Source organism: Mustela putorius, unplaced genomic scaffold (assembly GCF_011764305.1).
Source record: "Mustela putorius furo isolate JIRA1106 unplaced genomic scaffold, ASM1176430v1.1 tig00003962_pilon_pilon_pilon, whole genome shotgun sequence".
In the NCBI taxonomy this organism is placed as follows: Eukaryota; Metazoa; Chordata; class Mammalia; order Carnivora; family Mustelidae; genus Mustela; species Mustela putorius.
In genome coordinates this window covers 3001620-3023558 of record NW_025422106.1, presented here as the reverse complement: position 1 = coordinate 3023558, position 21939 = coordinate 3001620, and the positions used below count along the sequence as shown (strand labels likewise).

Sequence of the window (21939 nt, the reverse complement as noted above, 5' to 3'; positions counted from 1 at the left end):
CACGTACACAATTGGTGAGATGCTATATTGCACACCCAAAATCAACAGAACACTGTACCTTAGGGACACCTGGGTGGCTCAGTTGGTTAAGTGGCTGCCTTCAGCTCAGATCATCATCCTGGAGTTCCAGGATCAAGTCAAATCGGGCTTCCTGCCGTCAGGGAGTCTGCTTCTCCCACTGACCTCTCTCCTCTCATGCTCTCTCTCTCTCAAATAAAAAGATAAAATCTTAAAAAAAAAAAAAAAAGAACACTGGGGCGCCTGGGTGGCTCAGTGGGTTAAGCCTCTGCCTTTAGCTCAGGGTCCTGGGATCGAGCCCCACATCAGGCTCTCTGCTCAGCAGGGAGCCTGCTTCCCCCTCGCTCTCTCTCTGTATGCTGCTCTGCCTACTTGTGATCTCTCTCTGTGTGTCAAATAAATAATAAATAAAATCTTTAAAAAAAAGAACACCGTATGTTAGTTATACTGGAATTAAAACATAAATAAATAAATAAATACATCTATCCATACATAAATGGGAAAAAAGTCCCTGAGGAAGCAATAAAAATTCTTAGTTTTATTAAAACTCATCCTTGAGTGTACAAAATAAAAAGCCATCATCAGGGGCACCTGGGTGGCCCAGTGGGTTAAAGCCTCTGCCTTTAGCTCGGGTCATGATCCCAGGGTTCTGGGATCGAGCCCCATATCGGGCTCTCTGCTCAGCAGGGAGCCTGCTTCCCTCTCCTCTTTCTCTCTGCCTACCTCTCTGCCTAGTTGTGATCTCTGTCTGTCAAATAAATAAATAAAATCTTAAAAAAAAAAAAGCCGTCATCAAGTCCTCTGCACACCATAGGATAAATAGTTATCCTGAGGAAAAGCTCTTCCTTGAAAAGCTCACCCCCAACCTTTTTAAAAAAAGATTTTATTTACTTATTTGAGAGAGAAGCAAGCAAGCAAGAGAGCACAAGCAGGGGGAGCAGCACAGGGAGAGGGAGAAGCAGGTTCCCTGCTGAGCAGGGAGCCTGATGCAGGGCTGGATCCCAGGACCCAGAGATCATGACCTGCGCCAGAGGCAGATTTTTTTTTTTAAACCTTTATTTTTTATTTTTTTAAGATTTTATTTGCTTATTTGGCAGAGATCACAAGTAAACAGAGAGAGAGGAGGAAGCAGGCCCCCTGCTGAGCAGGAAGCCCAATGTGGGGTTCGATCCCAGGACCCCGGGAACATGACCTGAGCTGAAGGCAGAGTCTTTAACCCACTAAGCCACCCAGGCTCCCTGTCCCCCCCTTTTTGGGGGGTAACATCCTTTGTCCTTGAAAGAGTGACTGACCAGCAAAAAAAAAAAAAATCTATGGTAATTCACACTTGGGTATTGGCAGACATTTTTTGGAAAACAAAGGGAGTTTTCCCTTCCAAGGAAAACAACTGGTATTGTTCACTGCCAATTTTGAAACTCAAGTTTTAAAACAAATCTTGGAATTTTGGAAAGCTTGTATTTACCACCAAGAGCGCTGACAGCTTCCCAAAACCTAAAGACTGCTCTGATGAGCTTGGGGTTTGATATTGGTGAGTGTGACATTGTGGTAGTGAGTTACAAAATGAGTCAACATTTGGAAGAGCAGCACAACTCAGTGAAACCAATATTTTCCCAATGACCAATGCACAATGTTCCCAAACCATGCATGGGTAAGAGGTCTATTCACAGTACAGCATAGACCAAGGGATTTTAATGTAAGAATGAAAAATCTCACTGATGTGATTTCAGATTCCACCTTGAAACTAACACTTAGAAAACGGCCACTAATCCAGTTTTGGTGTGTTATCTAAGAAAAATATCCCTAATTTTTTGGAAAGGCTATGAAGCCCTCCTCCCTTTTCCAACTGCGTTATTTGTATGAAGTCAGATTTTTTTCCATATATTTCAGCCAAAACAATATTCCATAACAGATTGAATGTATAAACAAATATGAGAATCTGCCTGTCTTCTAATAAGCCAGACATTAAGGAGATTTGCAAAAATGACACTCTCCTCTCGACCTTTTTTAAATTTGGAAAATATGGTTATTTTTCATAAACTATTGTTTACATTAAAAGGTGTATGTTTTATTAACGCTATTTTTATAAAAGATTTATTTATTTGACAGACAGAGATCACAAGTAGGCAGAGAGGCAGGCAGAGAGAGGAAGGGAAGCAGGCTCCCCACTGAGCAGAGAGCCAGATATAGGGCTCAATTCCAGGACCCTGGGATCATGATCTGAGCCAAAGGCAGAGGCTTTAACCCACTGAGCCACCCAGGAACCCCTATTAATGCTATTTTAAAGGAATTAACAATATATATTTTAAAATTTTCTCAGTTTCAACTTCTAACATGGTGAATGCCAATGGCTATCTAACATAAACACATAAATAAAAACAAAAACAAAACACATAAACAGGGGCACCTGGGGGACTCAGTCAGTTAAGCATCCAAGTCTTGGTTTCGGCTCAGGTCATCATCTCCCTGTTGTGAGGTCGAGCCCTGTATCAGGCTCTGCGCTCAGCACGGAGTCTGCTTCGGTTTCTCTCTCTCTCTCCCACCACCTCCCCACTCCACACATGCCTGCTCTCTCTCTCTCTCTCACTCAAATCAATGAATAAATAAAATCTTTTTTTAAAAAGTGTACAATGTTTGTGGGTTTTAGTATATTTACAAGGTTGTGCAACCATTACCCTTAATTCCAGAACATTTCATCATCCCAAAAAGGAATCCTGGGGTGGGGGGGAAGGACTCCTGTACCTGTACCAGTCACTCCTCATTTTGCCCTCTTTTGAGCCTCTGGAAAACACAGATCTCAGTGTATTTGCTGTCTGGTCATTTAATACAAACAGAATCACACAATCTATGACCTTTCGCGGCTACCTTCTTTCACTTCTTTCAAAGTTCATTCATGTGGCTGCTGGATCTGCGTCCCTTTCCTTTTCATGGTACAATAATATTCCATTGCCGAGATTAAACCATATCCTGTTTATGCACGCAACAGTTGGTAGGTATCTGAGTTGCTGTCACTTCCTGGCAATTATATGTTGCTACGAACATTGATGTACACATTTTTATATAAATATGTTTTCAGTTCTCTTGGGCATATACCTAAGAAGTAGAAAGGCTGGGTCTTACAGTGATTCAATGTTTAACCTTTTGAGGACCTGTCAAACTGGCTTCCACAGTGGCTGCACCATTTTACATTCCCCCCAGCAATATGTGAAGGGTTCCAATTTCTCTACATCCTTGCTAACACTTGTTACTGTCTTTTTTTTTATTATTATTATTACAGCCAGTGAAATGGTGGCTCTTTGTGGTTTTAATTTGCATTCCCCTAGTGACTAATGATGCTGAATATCTTTTCACATGCCTGTTGACCATTTGTATATCTTCCATGGAGAAATGTCTCCTTCAGTCATGTGCCCAATTTTAAGTTAGGTTGCTTGTCTTTTTATTGTTGAGTTGTAAGAGCTCTTTATATGTTCTGGATATAAGAGCATCATCAGAGTATAATTTGCAAATTTTTTTCCCATTCTTTGGTTTGTCTTTTACTTAGTTATTTATTTGAGAGAGAGCAGAGCTAGTGGTAGAAAACACGAGTTGGGGTGGAGTAGAGGGCGAGGGAGAAGGGAGCCCGATGCATGACTGGATCCCAAGACCCCAGGCTCATGACCTGAGCCGAAGGCAGATACTTAGCTGACTGGGCCACCCAGGTGCCCGTGTGGTTTGTCTTTCAACTTTCTTGATCGTGCCTTGACCCACAAAAGTTTTTAATTACAATGAAGTCTATTTCTCTAGTTTTAATTCTTATGATGTGCACATCTAAGAAAATATTGTCTAACAACAACAACACAACAACAACAAAAAGATTTACACCTGTGTTCTCTTCCAAGGGTTGTAGTTTAAGCTTTTACATTTATGTCTTTGACCCATTTGGCGTTAATTTTTGTAGATGACGGGTGGTAGGGGGTCCGAATTCATTGTTTTGCGTGTGGATATACAGTTGTCCCTACACTTCTCTCCCTGAATGTTCTTGACACCTTGACCATAGGTATATTGGTCTATTTCTGGACTCTCAGTTCTATTCCGTTGACTTATATGTCTATCCTTTCGCCACTACCACCCTGCCTGGATTATTGTAGCTTTTGAAATTGGCAGTGTGAGTTCTCCAACTTTGCTCTTTTTCAAGATTGACTTGGCTAGAAAGTATCAGCTTTAATATTAACTTTTTTCATTCTAGGTGGTAAATATATGGCAGTTTGTTATATTATTCTCTCTTTTTTTAATAGTTTAGGAGACCTTTTTTTTTAGATTTTTAAAATTTATTTATTTGACAGAGATCACAAGTAGGCAGAGAGGCAGGGAGAGACAGAGAGAGGGGAAGCAGGCTCCCCGCTGAGTAGAGAGTCTGATGTGAGGCTCCATCCCAGGACCCTGGGGTCATGACCTGAGCCAAAGGCAGAGGCTTTAACCCACTGAGCCATCCAGATGCCCCTATTCTCTTTTCTTTTTAAAATGATTTTATTTTTAAGTAATCTCCATACCCAACATGAGGCTTGAACTCACAACCTCAAGATCAACAGTTGCATGTTTTACCGACTGAGCCAGCCACACAGTCCTCTCTTTGCTTTGCTGTATTAAGTTTTTTTTTTTTTAAGAAGCACTTGGGTGGCTCACTTGGCCAAGCATCTGCCTTCAGCTCAGGTCATGATCCCAAGGTTCCTGAATTGAGCCCCATGTAGGGCTCCCAGCTCGGCGGGGAGTCTGCTTCTCCCTGTCCCGCTCCCCCACTTGTATTCTCTGTGTGTCAAATAAATAAAATCTTAAAAAAAAAGATTTAAAAAAATATTTTATTTATTTATTTTTTTGACAGAAAGAGAAAGAGCACGAGCAGAGAGGAGGAGCAGAGGGAAGGTGCTCCCACTGAGCAGGGAGCCCGATGCGGGGTTCCGTACCAGGACCCTGAGATCATGACCTGAGCTGAAGGCAGACGCTTAACCCACTGAGCCACCTAGATGCCCCCGTTTTATTTTATGAGATTTTTGTACTAATAAAAAAGGGGACAACTGTGTGTGTGACAATTAAATAACTGAAGTAAATAAATAAATAAATAAATGAGTAAACAAAACATTAGAGGAGTATCTGGTGCCCTGCACGTTGTTAGCTAGTATTTTTGCTATTGTTCTTTCTTAATCTTTTAAACATATTTATTTGTATTTATTTACTTACGAAAGAGCGCGCGCGAGAGAACACAAGAGAGCACGAGTGTGGTGGGGGGAGGCAGAGGGAGAAGCAGACTCCTAACCAAGCAGGGAGTCTGACACGGGGCTCGATCCCAGGACCCTGGGATCATGACCTGAGCCAAAGGCAGAGGCTTAACTGACTGAGCCACCCAGGGCTCCCCCCCATTATTCTTCTAAGTGAAAAAATTTTTTGATTATCTCTCCCTTTTTTATTATTGAGGTACAGCTGACACAATGTTATATTAGTTTCAGGTGTACAGCATAATGATGCTAGAATTCTGTACATTACTCAGTGCTCATCGTTAAATGTAGTCACTGTCTGTCAGCATACAGTGCTGTTACAAAATTGACTATCTTCCTTATACTGTACTTTTTAAAAAAATTAATTTTATTGCTTTATTATTTTATTTGAATTCCATTCATTAACATATAGTGTATTATTAGTTTCAGAGGTAGAGTTTAGTGATTCATCAGTCTTATATAACACCCAATGCTCACTACATCACATGCCCCTCTCTGATTTCATCTTGTTTTATTTTTCCCTCCCTTCCCCTAGGATCCTCTGTTTTGTCTCTTAAATTCCACATAGGAGTGAAATCATACAATACTTGTCTTTCTCTGCTTGGCTTATTTGGCTCAGCGTAATACCCTCTAGTTCCATCCATGTCACTGCTAATGGCAAGATTTCATTTTTTGATGTCTGAAAAGTATTCCATTGTACATATACCTCACATCTTCTTTATCCATTCATCTGTTGATGAACATCAAGGCTCTTTCCATAGTTTGGCTACTGTGGACATTGCTGCTATAAACATTCAGGTGCACGTGCCCTTTTGGATCACTACATTTGTATCTTTGGAGTAAATACCCAGTAGTGTGATTGCTTGGTCGTAGGGTAGCTCCATTTTCAACTTTTTGAGGAATATCCACGCTGTTTTCTAGAGTGGCTGCACCAGCTTGCATTCCCACCAACAGTGTGTGAGGGTTCCCCTTTCTCTGCATCCTCGCCAGCATCTGTCATTTCCTGACTTGTTAGTTTTGGCCATTCTGACTGGTGTAAGGTGGTATCTCATTGTGGTTTTGATTTGTATTTCCCTGATGCCGAGTGATTTTGAGCATTTTTTCATGTGTCTCTTGGCCATTTTTATATCTTCTTTCCAGAAATGTCTGTTTGTGTCTTCTACCCATTTCTGGATTATTTGTTCTTTGGGTGTTGAGTTTGATGAGTTCTTTATAGATTTTGGATACTAGCCCTTTTACTAATAAGGCATTTGCAAATTATCTTCTCCCATTCTGTAGGTTGTCTTTTGATTTTGTTGACAGTTTTTGCTGTGCACAAGCTTTTTATCTTGAAGAAGTCCCAGTAGCTCATTTTTTGCCTTTCTTTTCTTTACCTTTGGAGATGTGTCTAGCAAGAAGTTGCCATGGTAAACGTCACAGAGGTTGCTACCTCTGTGTTCTCCTCTAAGATTTTGATGGATTCTTGTCTCATATATAGGTCTTTCATCCATTTTGAGTTTATTTTTGTGTACAGTGCAAGAAAAGTAAAATTTTTAAGAAGCAGCTTTTGAAGCTAGATTATCAGGGTTCTCATACTGGTCCTGCCACTCCCTAATGGTGTGATGTTAGATGAGTTCTGAAATCTTGCCATATCCTAATCTGTAGAATGTAGATAATGACCTTGACCTCATAGGGTTGTTGTGAGGATTGAATGAGATAAAGCCATAATTAAATGATTAATTTATAGAGATAATAGGAGATGCTCGAACCCAGTAGCACTAAATTATTATTTGCCTTCATACAATTCTGCAGAGAGAGATCAACTTGGCGGAAAAACCTAGAAATCATTCCACATGAATAACATGAAGGAAAAGAAGCGTGAAGTTATTTTTAAATATCTGAACGCCAGATGCGGGAGAACAAACCCTTTCTTTGTACTCTAGAGAGGGCCAGGACCCCTGAATTGAAGAAAGCCATTCTCACCAACCCTCTCCAACCCACAGCCCCCTGCAAGGTCCCACAATGCTCAGTGGTCATATATACCAACACTTGTCAATCTGTAATTATAATTATTTAGGTCTCAGATTCTCCCATTGGATGGTCCCATTCTACAAATATTTACAAAGTGATTCCCATATGCCGGACACTGTGTGTTAAGCCCGGGGGTGGCGCATGGATGAGTGAGGTGCTGCCCAGTACACCAGAAGGTCCCAGTCCCAGGAGAAAGCCACTTGGTGAATTCGAGGAAACCATATTTCTGCTCCATACAGCCACCTGCTGTCCCCTCCTAATTCCTGCAAAGCCCTTAGTTTGGGACCCAACGCAGCAGCTACTTCTCCAAAGTAAATCACCAGAGAGGAATGCAAAGTTTCTGGCAGGTCCCCGGGTCTGGAAACATGCGGCTTTCTGGGCGTGCAGCACCCTCTAGTGTCCATCCTGGGTAAGGCAGGCCCAACGTGCAACTTAAATAGATCCCTATCTATGCCAAAGGTTTCTTCTCTTAGTTTAGTGCTGTTTATGGCTAAGTGGCTCTCAGGTCTCCGCTAGAAGACAAAACCACTGACAGTTTATGAAATAATGAATAACATAGTTGCCAACATTTTTTGAGCACTTATTATATCCCAGGCCCTGGGTTAACTGCTTGCCTGGTTACCCACAAGCAGGATTCTATTATCATTATCATTATCATTATTATGATATGATATGATTAGTAATTATTTCCAGTACACAGAGGAAGAAACCAACACAAGTGACACAGCAAGCTAGCAGCAGTGCCAGAATTCAGTCCAAGTGGTCAGACTTCATAACCCTGCTCTTAATTAGTTTTGGTTTATTATCAAAAGAAAAGCCATAACCATTGGCAATCCTAAGATAATTCTGGTCACATTTCTCCTGGATGCTGGGGAGAATTATAATTGATGGAAATCAAGATTTATTTGAAATATCAAATATGGAATGAGAATGAGCCTTTCTTGGATTCATACTGAAAGGGACAGAAAAAAATAATTCTTTCTAGCATTTTTGAACTGTGGGCTGTGACTCATGGATGGTTTGTGTAAACAGTTTAGTGCATTGTGACCAGAACTTTAAAAACAAAAATACAATAGACTGGGAAAGTGCTAGAGTACATAATAACCCAGTACTTATTCTCAAATTCTCTCTCTCTCTCTCTGTATGTGTGTGTGTATACACACATATATGTGTGTGTGTGTGTATGTGTGTGTGTGTGTGTATATATATATATATAGGACTGACCCAAGCCATACAAAAACCAGTGATCGAACTCTCTTACTGCCTGCCGAGGACTATGGCCAGGCCATTTTCCTCTGAGTGCCCCATGCTGCCAAAACTATTTTCTTGGGTCTAAATTAAATTCTTCATGCCACAAGCCATCCCCTCTCCTTTTTTTGAAAATGAAGAATTTAGATGTCATATTTTTTGGGTGACGGGACCTGCGGTGAAAACAGTAAGCTTATTTTAAAAATCTCACTTTGCAGGGATGCCTAGGTGGCTCAGTCGGTTAAGCATCTGCCTTTGGCTCAGGTCATGATCCCAGGGTCCTGGGATTGAGTCCCACATCTGGCTCCTTGCTCAGTGGAGAGCCTGCTTCTCCCTCAGTCTGCCACTCCCTCTCCTTGTGCGTGCACGCGCGCGCGCTCTCTCTCTCCCTGACAAATAAATAAATCTTAAAAAAAAAAAAAACTCACTTGCTTCTTCATTGCTTTTTTTCTCTAAATTCAGGGTTTGGAGTTAACCTTCTCTAGGACGGTACATTGAACGACGATAGGCACGAATTAGTCCCAGTTTGTATTTGCGTTTCAGGGAAATGAAGCCATCTGTGCCGTTTCACACAGCTGATAAGCAGAAGATCTAGGGTTTTAAACACAGGACAATCTGCCTCCAGGACAGCAACTTTGAACCATGATATTGTATAAAAGAAAATCCCCCCTCGGCTGCCGGGGCCGAGAGTGTTTGGGATGCTGATGAACTAGGTGGGAGAACAGGGTGTGTTGAGTTGTGTTGTACGAGCTGCTACATTTTATAGAGATGTTCGGGTTCTAGAGTGTTGGAGGTCCCACGACAATGACCTGGGTCATTGGTTCTTGGTGTTTGGGCCCTGTTCTGTTACACGGAGGGTATGTGAGTTCCAGTGTGAGACACTGGGCAAGGCCTCCAAACAGCCCTGAGATGCTCACTCTTATTTTCCTCACATAACAGATGAAGAGACCGAGGTTCAGGTTTGCTCAGAGAGTAAATAGCAGAGAAGCAAATCAGGTAAGAAACATGCTCATTAAGTTCTTGAAGGCTTATTCCATGACAGGCACTATGTTAAACCACTTCCATAGATTATCACATGTAATCGTCTCAAAGAACTATTAGCTGAGTTTTATTTTTTTTTTAAAGATTATGTATGTATTTATTTGACACACACAGCGAGAGAGGGAACACAAGCAGGGGGAGTGGGAGAGAGAGAAGCAGGCTTCCTGCTGAGCGGAGAGCCTGACATGGGACTTGATCCCAGGACCCTGGGATCATGACCTGAGCCTAAGGCAGACGCTTAACGACTGAGCCACCCAAGAGCCCCATGAGCTGAGTTTTAAATTAAGTTAAGGAAACTGGGACTCAGAGCAGCTGGTTTGGTGCCCAAGGTTACACAGTGAGTGTAGAGTCTATCACTTCGGTCTGTCTGTCTCCACTCTAAGGCCACCACTCACCACTCTAAGGCCTAACCAGAGATTGTTTGACCTTTTCCTGGGTCATAAGGCAGAGTGAATTTAAAAACGGAAAAAAAAATTTATAGCCATATAAGCATCTGGATGGTATTGTGGTTGGTACTCAGTAAATGTAGGAGAGGAGCACCTGGGTGGCTCAGTTGGTTAAGTGTCTGACTCTTGATTTTGGTTCCGGTCATGATCTCAGGGTCAAGAGATGGAGCCCTGCGTGGGGCTCCAAGCTCAGTGGGGGGTCTGCTTGAGAGTCTTTCCCTCTGCCCCTCCGCCCCCAATTTGCATGCAAACATGTGCACTTTTCTCTCTCTCTCAAATACATCTTTTCAAAAAATAAATGTTGGGGTGCCTGGGCAGCTCAGTGGGTTAAAGCCTCTGATTTTGGCTTGGGTCGCGATCCCTGGGTCCTGGGATTGAGCCCTGAGTCTCTGCTCCACAGGGAGCCTGCTTCCTCCTTTCTCTCTGCCTGCCTCTCTACGTACTTGTGATCTCTGCCTTTCAAATAAATAAAATCTTTAAAAAAATAAAAAATAATAAAAAATAAATGTTGGTGATTATTTTTTCCAATAATCTATTGCTGCATAACAAATTGTCTACAAGTCTGACAAGGCCATCAGTGCCTCCTTGCTAAAATAAAAATATCTAGGGGAGCCTGGGTGGCTCAGTGGGTTAAGCCTCTGCCCTTGGCTCAGGTCATGATCTCAGGGTCCTGGGATCGAGCCCCACATCGGGCTCTCTGCTCAGCGGGGAGCCTGCTTCCCCCTCTCTTTCTGTCTGCCTCTCTGCCTGCTTGTGATCCCTCTCTCTGTCAAATAAATAAATAAAATCTTTAAAAAAAAAAATCTACAGGGCAGAGCCAGACCTGGTCTTGTAGCATATTCCACCGGAAAGAGGGGGGATGCTCTCCTGCCCTCAGTTCCTGACCATAGGCCACGGTGGGAGAAGGTCATCCCTGCCCCACACTCCATGGCTACTTGGGAAGTCCCTTAGGATCAAGTGAGGAAGCAGCAGAGGGACCTCATATATTTTAAGGATGACAGTCCCATTGTCACACCCAATGAGTCTTGCCTTCTGTCTCTCCCTTCCATTCCTTAACAGACATCTCTGATTAAGGACAGGACCCCAGGGTCCACAGGATTTCCCAAATGTTGGCTGTTGTCTTAGCAATAAAGGCTGCCTTGGACAATAATCAGCCCCATCTCTCCATTTTTTCAGACTTTTAGGCCATCGCCAATGATCTAGCCACCTTATCGGACCAGTGGCAGTAACAATGACAACTCTTTATCCATGGTCACTCCCTTTGAGGTAAAGGCATGTTCTTGCTTTACGGATACCCCAAAATTCAAATCAAGGTCAGCCATGTCTCTGCAGATACTAAGGCCACAACATAAGGCCTCGCCCAGATACCTTTTATCCTCTTCAGAGTCACAGATGTTACTGAGACTGACTAAGGCGTTCATTTCTCTTCTGAAAATACATAACCCTGGGCTCTTAAACAAGGTGTTCAACAGAACTTTCATGGAGCCATAGGCCTCCTAGAGAGCCATGACGGCTGACTCAAACAAGTTCAAATTTAATTAAGTGAAACAACACATTTTAGTTATCAGTCAAGTATCGGATGAATTGTAATAGAGTCCAGGATTGTTGGTGGACTTGACTATCTTTCCATGTGGTAATCATTTCATTATGTGGGCAATAAAATAATTCTCAATAAATTTAAAAGGATTGAAATCACACAAAGTATGTTCTCTGGTCAAGACAGAATTAAACCAAAATCAGTAACAACAGATCTGACAAGTCATCAAAATTTCTGGAAATTAGGGGCACCTGAGTGGCTCAGTTGGCTAAGCATCTGGCTCTTGGTTTCAGCTCAGGTCATGATCTCATGGGTCATGGGGTCAAGTCCCCTGAGACGCACTCAGCATGGAATCTCCTGGAGATTATTCCTCTCCCTCTGTTCCTCCCTCTGCTCATGTGTGTGCACGCGCGTGTTCTCTCCCTAATAAATAAAATTTTTATTTAAAAATTTTTTGAAAATTAAATAAACACTTCTAAATAACATCATATTAGAAATCACAAAGGAAGTTAGAAACTATTTTGAGCTGAACAAAATTGAATAATACAGTGTATCCCAATGTTTGAGGGCAGCTAAGAAGGTGTTTCAAAGGAAATTACAGCATTCATTACTTATATCGGAATAGAAACGGGGGCGCCTGGATGGCTCAGTTGGTTAGGCGTCTGCCTTCGGCTCAGGTCATGATCCCAGGGTCTTGGGGATTGAGCCCTGCATCTGGCCCTCTACTCTGCGGGGAGCCTGCTTTCCCCCCACCTTGCCTGCCTCTCTGCCTACTTATGATCTCTGTCAAATAAATAAATAAATAATAAAAGCTTAAGGGCACCTGGGTGGCTCAGTCTGTTAAGGGTGTGCCTTAGGCTTGGGTTATGATCTCAGGGTCCTAGGACAGAACCCTGCATCAGGCTCCTTGCTCAGCGGGGAGCTGCTTCTTCCTCTGACGCTCCCCCTGCTTCTGCATTCTTTCTCTCTCTCGGGGGCACATGTGCGTGCTCTCTCAAATAAATAAATAAAATTTAAAAAAATAAGAGTAAACCCTTAAAAATAAATAAATAAAATGAGCTAAGCTTTTATTTTTTTTTAAGATTTTATTTATTTATTTGACAGAGAGAAGTCACAAGTAGGTAGAGAGGCAGGCAGAGAGAGAGGAGGAAACAGGCTCCCTGCTGAACAGATCCCATGACCTGAGCCGAAGGCAGCGGCTTAACCCACTGAGCCACCCAGGCGCCCTGCTAAGGTTTTAAATAGGCAATTTTTAAAAAAAGACTTTATCTTATTTTTTTAAAGATTTTTAAGATATTATCCTGGATTATCTGGGTGGTATGATCTAATCACATGAATCTTTAAAGCTGGAGAAACTTCCCAGGTAGAATCAGAGAAATGAGATCAGGGAAGAATGAAAAGAAATTTGAAGCACCAGAAGGACAGGGCATTGGTGGCTTTGAAGGTGGAGGAAAGAGGGAAGGGCAGGGAGAGGAAGAGAGAGAGAACCTCCAGCAGACTCAGCCCTGAGTGTGGAGCCCGATTTGGGGCTTGGTGTGGGGCTCAATCTCAGGACCCCGAGATCGTGACCTGAGCCAAATCCAAAAGTCGGCTGCTTAACTAACTGAACTACTCAGGTGCCCCAAGGGGGAAAGTTTTTAAAAAAGAAAAGATGCAAAGAGCATACCCAAGAGATATATCAAGTGATATCAAGAAGGGCACCTGAGTGGCTCAGCCTGTTGAGCGTCTGCCTTTGGCTTGGGTCCTGGGCTCGAGCCCCACATTGGGCTCCTTGCTCAGCAGAGAGCCTGCTTCTCCCGTGTCTGCTGCTCCCCCTGCTTGTGCTTGCTCTGTGTCTCTCTCGCTCACTCTGTGTCAAATAAAGTCTTTAAGAAAAAAAAAAGGTAAAAAGTTAAAAAAAAAAGATATCAAGAGATATATGAAAAGATGGACAGCCTTGGCAATATCTCAGGTAAAAGCAAATGAAATAAAAGAGGTAACGATTCTCTATCATACTGGCACATGATTCATCACTGGCACGTGATGAAGGATAAAATCACTATTGCCAGAAATTAGAGTGCTGAAATTAGAGCTTCTCCACCTAAGAAAGTTGTCTGGCAACAACTATGGAAATGTGTGTACCCTATGACCAGCTCCTCAACTCCTAGAAACAACTTGGCTCTAAGGTAATATATATATATTACGTTATACATATTATATATATTATTTATAATATTTCTATCTTTTTAAAAATGATTTTATTTATTTGTTTGACACAGAGAAAGAAAGAAAGAGGGCACAGACAAGTAGGGGAGCAGCAGAGGGAAAGGGATAAGCAAACCTCCTGCTGAGCAGAGAGCCCGATGGGGGGCTCAATGCCAGAACCCTGGGATCAGGACCTGAGCCGAAGGCAGACGCCCAATGACTGAGCCACCCAGGATCCCCAAGTAAATATATTTTAAATGAATGGAAGGCTCCCCTCTCCGGCCCCTCATTCAGGTAAGGGCCCTCCTTAGGGTCCTTGGACCTATTTCTTGACACTTTGCAAAGTGGCTTCAGGCTTCCTCTCCTCTTTCCCTCTAGAATGTGTTTTCTGCCAGACTTGGCTAAGTCTTTTTTTTTTTTTTTTAAGATTTATTTATTTGTACAGAGAGAAATCACAAGTAGACAGAGAGAGAGAGAGAGGGAAGCAGGCTCCCTGCTGAGCAGAGAGCCCGATGCGGGACTCGATCCCAGAACCCTGAGATCATGACCTGAGCCGAAGGCAGCGGCTTAATCCACTGAGCCACCCAGGCGCCCGGCTAAGTCTTATTTGTCACTATACCTCCCAATGCCCAGCAGTTGATGATTTCCAAGGAATGAATTCTTCACTGAGAGAAGACTCTCACAGAGGATATAGGAAAGGCCAATAAGACCAATAAACATGTGAAAATGTGTTAACCTCACTAATCTTCAAAAAAACTGTACATTAAAACTACAATGAGGGGCGCCTGGGTGGCTCAGTGGGTTAAGCCGCTGCCTTCGGCTCGGGTCATGATCTCAGGGTCCTGGGATCGAGTCCCGCATCGGGCTCTCTGCTCAGCGGGGAGCCTGCTTCCTCCTCTCTCTCTTCTCTGCCTGCCTCTCTGCCTACTTGTGATCTCTGTCTGTCAAATAAATAAATAAAATCTTAAAAAAAAAATAAAACTACAATGAGATAATACCTCATACTTATTAGAATGACAGCTACAAAAATAAATAAACAGAAAGTAGCAGGTGTTGGTGAAATGAGATGTGGAGAAATTGGAATCCTTATGCACTGTCCATAGAAATGGAAAATAGTGCAGCCCCTGTGGAAAATAGTCCAGAGGTTCCTCCGAAAATTCAAAATAGAGTTACCATATGATCCAGCACTCCCATTTCTAGGTATAGATCCAAAAGTCTTGAAAGCACTTGGGGTGCCTGGCTGGCTCAGTTGGTTGAGCCTGTGACTCTTGATCTCAGAGCCATGAGTTTGAGCCCCACGCCGGGCACAGAGATGACTTAAAAGTTAAATCTTAAGGCATGTGGGTGGCTCAGTAGGTTAAGCATCTGCCTTCGGCTCAGATCTCTGTCTGTCAAATAAATAAATAAATCTTTAAAAAAATAAAAATAAAAAATTTTAAAGAGATGAAACAACAAAAACAATAGCTGGAACCAAAAAAATTAGTAATAAAATACCTATAATACATATTATATATAATTGACAGTTATATAAAATATATGTGCATAAAACAGAAAATACTACTATTGTAAAGGAACATTTAAAAAGCACCTAGTAGCTTTTGAAATTGAAATGTTTAAGGGCATCTGGGTGGCTCAGTAGTTAAGCATCTGCCTTCCGCCCAGGTCATGATCCCAGGGTCCTGGGATTGAGTCCCTCATTGGAGCCCCTGCTCAGGGGGAACCTGTTTCTCCCTCTCTAGCTCCCCCAGCTTGTGTTCCCTCTCTTTCTCTCTCTCTCTCTGTCAAATAAGTAAATAAAATCTTTTTAGAAAAAGAAACTAAAATGTTTAAAAAATGAAAAATTAAAGTCTTTTTAAAAAATATTATTTATTTGTCAGAGAGAGAGAGAGTACACACAAGTAGGCTGAGTGGCAGGCAGAGGCAGAGAGAGAAGCAGGCTCCCCGCTGAGCAAGGAGCCCGATGTGGGACTTGATACCAGGACACTGGGATCATGACCTGAGCCAAAGGCAGCCGCTTAACCAACTGAGCCACCCAGGCGTCCCAAAAAATGAAAAATTAAGAGAAACATTGGTATCAGGGTTGTGCTGGAGGCAACTGTGTGAGCCCGTGAGAGCCACTCCTTAAATCTTTGTGACATTTTGTGAGTGTGGTTAAAAGTTCATTTATAAACTTAAATAAATCATATTTAGAAAGATTAAAAAAGAAAAAGTGGTATACACAGTTCAGCCTAAAAAAAAATCAGGAAATCCTGCCACGTGCTACAATGCAGGCAAACGTCGGGGACATTACACGAAGTGAAATAAGGCAGTCATAACAGGACAAATATTATATGACTCAACTTATACGAGTGATCTAAAGTGGTCAGCCTCATAGAAAGAGAAAGTAGACTTGGTTGCCAAGGTCTGAAGGGAAGGGGAGAGGAGGAATTGTTGCTGAGTGGGCATAGAGAGTTTCAATTCTGCAGAAGAAAAAGTTCTAGAAATCTGCTGCACACTGATGTTAATATAGTTAACTGTTAAACCGTCCACCTAAAATGGTTAAGATGGGCAGCTTTATTTGTTTTTATCACATTTTTTAAACGCACCCCCCCACACACACACACATTGGAATATTACCAGAATGATTACAAGGAACAAGACAGGCATTGCCGGTATTAGAAAGTATGTGAGTGACCAGCTTTCCCACACCTTGGTGGTGGGACTATAAAATGGTCAACCACTTTAGAAACCCATACATATCATGGTTTCATTATATAAAGCTTAAGGACAGACAAAACTAATCTATGGGAATAGAAGGCAGAGTTATGGTGGTTTCTGGAGGTTATTGACTAAAAGGATATTGATTAGAAAGAGTTATAAGGGAGCCTTGTGGCAGGCTGGAAATATCTTCATCTATGTGGTGATTATACACGTGTACATATGCAAAATACACTGAGCCATAGAATTAATACCAGTGCCCTGTGCTGCAGGCATATTATAATCAATAAAAAGTACAGAAAAGGGGCACCTGGGTGGCTCAGTGGGTTAAAGCCTCTGCCTTCGGCTCGGGTCATGATCCAAGGGTCCTGGGATCGAGCCCCACATTGGGCTCTCTGCTCAGAAGGGAGCCTGCTTCCTCCTCTCTCTCTGCCTGCCTCTCTGCCTGCCTGTGATCTCTGTCTGTCAAATAAACAAATAAAATCTTTAAAAAAAAAAAAGTACAGAAAAGGAGAACAGAAAAATAGAGTCGTGGAAGCAAAATTTAATTTTACTGTTATTTCTGTATTTGTGTTTAAGTGGCTAACAAATCAAATCACCATCTGGGTGTGTTTTTGTCTCAGCCAGGCAAGTTCACCAGAACCTGCAAACCAGAGGAGGGTGCAGAGGCAAAACACCCAGCCTGCCCCGCAGACACAGAGGAAACTAACTGAAACCTACAGAGGGGGTGGGGCTGAACTTCCCCGTTAAGTGCAGGGGAGCTGGGCCTAGAACTCAGATCTCAGACACATTCCATCCCCCTGCCCCCCTACGGACAACCATTTGCAGGAAAGGAACGGGGCTGTCTTACCAGTGGGTCCCCAGCCTCATGCTGGCCCAGGTCTGAGAGGTCTCAGGTCTGAGGCCAGGTAATCTCTGGAGACCAGCCAGATGGACTCTTTGCGGCCCTTTCGCTGATTCTGAGTTGGGATCCCTAGCTGGGTCTCAGAGCAAAAGCAAGAGAGAGCCTGTGGTTTCAGGATGTTGCTCTGGTAACCAGAAGGGCAAAGACACAAAGGGATCCTAAGGGCTGGGAGGGAAAGTGAAACTTTCAAGTTCTTCCTTGACCTTGGCCAAGGTCGTTTCCTTTGGCTTCACTTGTCCTTAAAATTTAATGAGGGGAGAATCCCACTTAAGGCCCTGAGAACAGAAGAAAGGAACAGGTAGTAGGGCAGCCCTCAGCCGGGTGCTGTTGCCCAGGCGGGACCGAGCCCCTGATAGGTGGGGCCGCAGGAAGGGAGCGCGCGGGAAGCCGGTTGCTACTACCAGTCGGAGATGGGCTGCAACAGGGTGAGGGTCTGGGGGAGGGGAGAAGGAGGAGGGTCCCGCGCTCTCCTTCCGCGGTTCTGCATCCACGTAGGTCGCCTCCAGCCAAGGGTCTGAGCGCCCCCTCCTCTTCTCAGACGCCTCTGGCCTCGCCCCTCCCTCTCACATTCCCAACTCCCAAGGACAACTTGTCGCTTCAGAAACCCCGGGGCTTCTTTCTGTCCCCCAGACTCTTTCTCCCCTACTTCTTTTGTCTATTTCTGCATCTAACGGCTTCTCTAGGAAGCGTTCCCTGCATCTCCCTCTCTCTTGTCCGTTCTCTCTCTCTCTCTCTCTCTTACACACACACACACACACACACACACACACACACACACACACGAGTCTCTGTCTGCCGGCCATCTCGGCGCCTTTCCTCGGCTCTGCCTTTCAGAGGGCGCAAGGCCAACTCTTGGAGCCGCCGCGCGGTCATCCGACGGCGCAGCAGGAAGGGGGCAGGTGAGATTGGCGGGAGCCCCGCCCGAGCGGACAAGCGGCTCCCGCGCCAATCCGCCGCCTGGGCCCTGTCCTCGCCCCCTCACCCCCTCGCTGGCGCCAAGGGGACTGAGGACGCACGAGTACCTTCGCGCCCCCAGCGCCGCTGTCGGCGCCGCTGCCCCAGACCTAGACACTGAGCCCAGAGGCCTCACTGGGCTGGGGGGGGGGGTGGTGGCGGCAACCCGCAGCGGCTGAGCCCTTGGCCCTGGCGTCGTCACCTGCGTCCTTAGGCTCTGGAGCGCGCAGAACCCCGGGTCCCTGCTGCCTCTGAAGACGCGTGGAAGACGGCGCGGTTCGGAGAGGTAGGTGAGACACTCCCCGCCCAGCCTCTCGCTGCTGGGGGCCGCGACCATGCAGATCAAAGCGGTGGCGTGAAAGACCCCTCTGGGGCCCGGCAGCCTGGCAGTTCCCCTGCAGCGCTTTGAGGACTGGTCGGCCGTGGCCGGCGTGGGCTACCCGGGCCGCCAGTTAACCTTGGGCTCCGGAGCAATCCCAGCTTCCCGGGTGGGGCCCCAGGGCACCCCCCTAAACGCCTTGACCTCCCCGCCCCTGCCCCTCTCGCACTGGACTCTCCCTCTCCAAGCGAAGGTGTGTAAGGGGCAGAGACTCGCCTCGCACCCTTTCCCCGCAGCCCTCGCTCCCCAAAGCCGGGTGCTGAGTCCCCGGGCAGCCTCAGGCCCTCTACACCAGGTCTCCCTGCTTGCAACTCCGGATTCCCAGCGGATGCAGCCAGAGAGACCGGGGCGACTGTCCCCAACAGCCTCGTGGTGGGGGTAGCTTGGAAAAGGACAACGGTTATTCCTTCTCCATGGAAATTAGAAATTGGCCTGGAACTCTGGGTTCAGACGGGAGTACCAGGTCCCCCAGATGCAGAATCAGCTCTTTCTCTAGAAGTCCCCTGGAAGGGATGGAGAATGGTTGGAGCGGTCTCTTGCCTTTGGCTGTTTTTCCGCTGCTGCAAGGGGACCCAGGTTTCCTTGCCATCTGGATTGTACTGGGGCCAGTGTGGCCTCCTGCCTGGGAAAGCTTGAATCCGAATCTGGACTGATGTCTGGCGCCGCCATCTTACTTGAAACTCACACTCACAAAAATGATGCTTGTGCATTTTTTGTAGAGGCGCCTGTTGTTTGTGGTAAGGGGCAGAAGGCAGAGAAAGGACCTCAATCTGTAGACTAATTCAGGGTCCATAAGTGCTGTTGAAAAGCATGTAGACAGAAGTAAGCATAAAGGGTTATGCAGTATCGTGGGGTCTCTGAGGAATTAGTAAACCTCAGGAATCAGTGGGGAACTCCTGTATCATGGCAGCTGTGCCTCTCCCAGTATTTAAACACCATGTAAAGATTGAGGATTGGTAAAAACATGCAAGAGAGACAGGAAATTATATGCTCCCAATTGTGCTCAATAATAAGGGTTGCTGGCAGGAAATTCACATGTATACCTGTATACTCCCATCTTCCAAATTAGATCAATGCGTGGTCAATTTCACAAATTCCAGATATGCTAAATGTGGAAACATACAGCACAGAACTGTACTTTCCAGTATCTGTATAAACACAATGACCCATAATGGAAAGGAGGTGTTCCCTGACTGAAAGTTCACATTTCTCAGTGTATTTCTCTGATTCTTGGAGGGAGAGAGACTGAGGCTTTTCCTCACCTGATCTTCCCCGCAAATCCCTCTTTGGAGCTGCAGCTTTTCCTTTTCCCTAGAATCTGGAGCGCTTGGCTTTAAATCCGGAGAGGCCTCCTCACCCCCCCCCCCAGCCCAGAAGGGATGAAACCCCTTTCCACTCCGGACCATATCACCAGATTCCCCCAGGTGGTGAGTTGTCTGTCCTCTGCCGTGGCTTAGAACCACCACCCCAACACGCACATACAGGTATGCACACTGCCCCAGAAGCAATGCAAGGAAAGGCTTTACAAACCCTGGGCAAGGTCCTGTGGGAAAGCTCCAAAGCCTGGAAGGAGAGCCCCTCATTTTTCCACACTACACTTTGGGAGGCTCAGGAGAGTTTTGACTTCTCACCGCCTCAGAAACCACTGACCCCATAAGTGAAGCATCTGTTATGCTGGGAACTTAGTCCCCGACCCGTCCTGCCTCCAACTTCTCCTCCTGGCCTGATTAAAACAAACAGCAGGTTTCAGATGCAGTTGGTTTAGAAAGAGAGGTAGATTCTTTTAACCTGCTGGAATTATTTCCCTCCCTCATTGCTTGTTCTCTGCCTCTTGGGTTTTGTCCTCTCTTTCTCTCCAGACACAGAAAGACGGAAAGTGCAGAACTTTTCTGGGCTTGGAGGGAACGGACGGAGAGGGAAAGGAGGGAATGTGTGACCCATCCAGGCGGCACTGAGAACTGTGATTGGAGGTGCTAAGTCATCAGAGTAGCAACTGCTGTCCAATGCCTAGAGGTTGTTTGATTCCAGGGTCCCTCACACCCCAAGAATCCAATGGCACGTCTTCCTTAAGCGGAACTAAGGATTTGAGACTAATGCAATTTTCAAAAACAGGAAGGAGAAAAAATGCTCTGTTGTTTGAGTGGCCTGATGTGGAGGGAATGTGCAGTCTGGGCAGAGGTCTGGGCTTATAGAGAAATGAGTCCTCAGGGCGGAGGGGGGGTGAGGCAAGGCCTGCCACCAACTGGGGCTCAGTGAGGGCAGGTTTGGCCCTGACCTGGCCAGCAGAGGACCCTGGGCTGTTCACAAGGTGGAGGTGAGATCCGGGGACTGGAGGTCTAGGTCCCTCTCCTGCCTGGCTGCCCCACAGGCCCTAGAGCTCACTCAAAAATCTGGAACAGCTGAAAGGGGGGACAGAAATCCCTGAAAATACCCAGATCTGTAATCTGCTTAAACATCCAGACCCATCTTAACAGAAAATTTTTCTCCTTGGTTGACTTGCAATTTTCCACTCTTCAATTTGGTAATGTGCCCCTGGGGCCAGTTTGAGCTTTCAGATTTGGGGGTTCAGAGCTCAGTCTCTAGGTAGCTAGACTGAAAGGTCTGTGGCCTTCCTCCTCCTTTCCCCATCTCCCCTTGCTTCCTTCCCCTCCCAGAGCTTCTCAGAAGATGACTAGGGCCTTCTTGGAGAGCCATGAAATCCCACCATTTCAAGGATGTCAGACTCTTGGAATATCAGGTTAAGAACGGCTATTTGGATAGATCAGAGGAGTCTGTGCCCGGAAAATGTTGAGACCAAATATGGTCTCTCATGTGGGTTTCCCCTCCCCCACCTTGAACTGATATCTCAGTGCTTACCAGGTTGAGCTCCACCTGCAGAAGCTCCCAGGTTCTCTCCTCTCCCCACCCCTGTCTGTAAAGCAAGGGGCAAAAGCCACCTGGGGCCTGAAAAGTTGCCCAAACCTCAACTCCTTCTTCTTCAGCAAGATGCTGGAGTGGCGACCCTCAGCCAACTTTCCATCCTCGCCCTACCTCCCTTCCTCCCCTTCCTCAGCCCCAGTTATAGGAAGAACAGCCTTTGTCTTGCAGAAATAATGAAGGCCAGAGCTTCCCCATCCCTATCCCATCGCCCATGGGATTGGGGCCCCCGCTCTGTGTTGCCCCCTTCTCAGCCCTTTGCTTTTGAAGAACCCTCAGCAGCTGTTCAAGGCTGAATCTTGGCTGGAGTGGAAGTGAGGGCTTAGTCCAAAATAACCTGGCTATTAACTAATCATAAT

General features: G+C 45.2%; 1 protein-coding gene across 1 annotated transcript in view; it reads right to left on the bottom strand.

Annotated features, from left to right (window-relative positions):
* LOC101684655 (calcium-binding protein P-like) overlaps positions 1-21939 on the bottom strand; it is a 53455-nt gene that overhangs the window by 28962 nt on the left and 2554 nt on the right. The window lies entirely within an intron of this gene.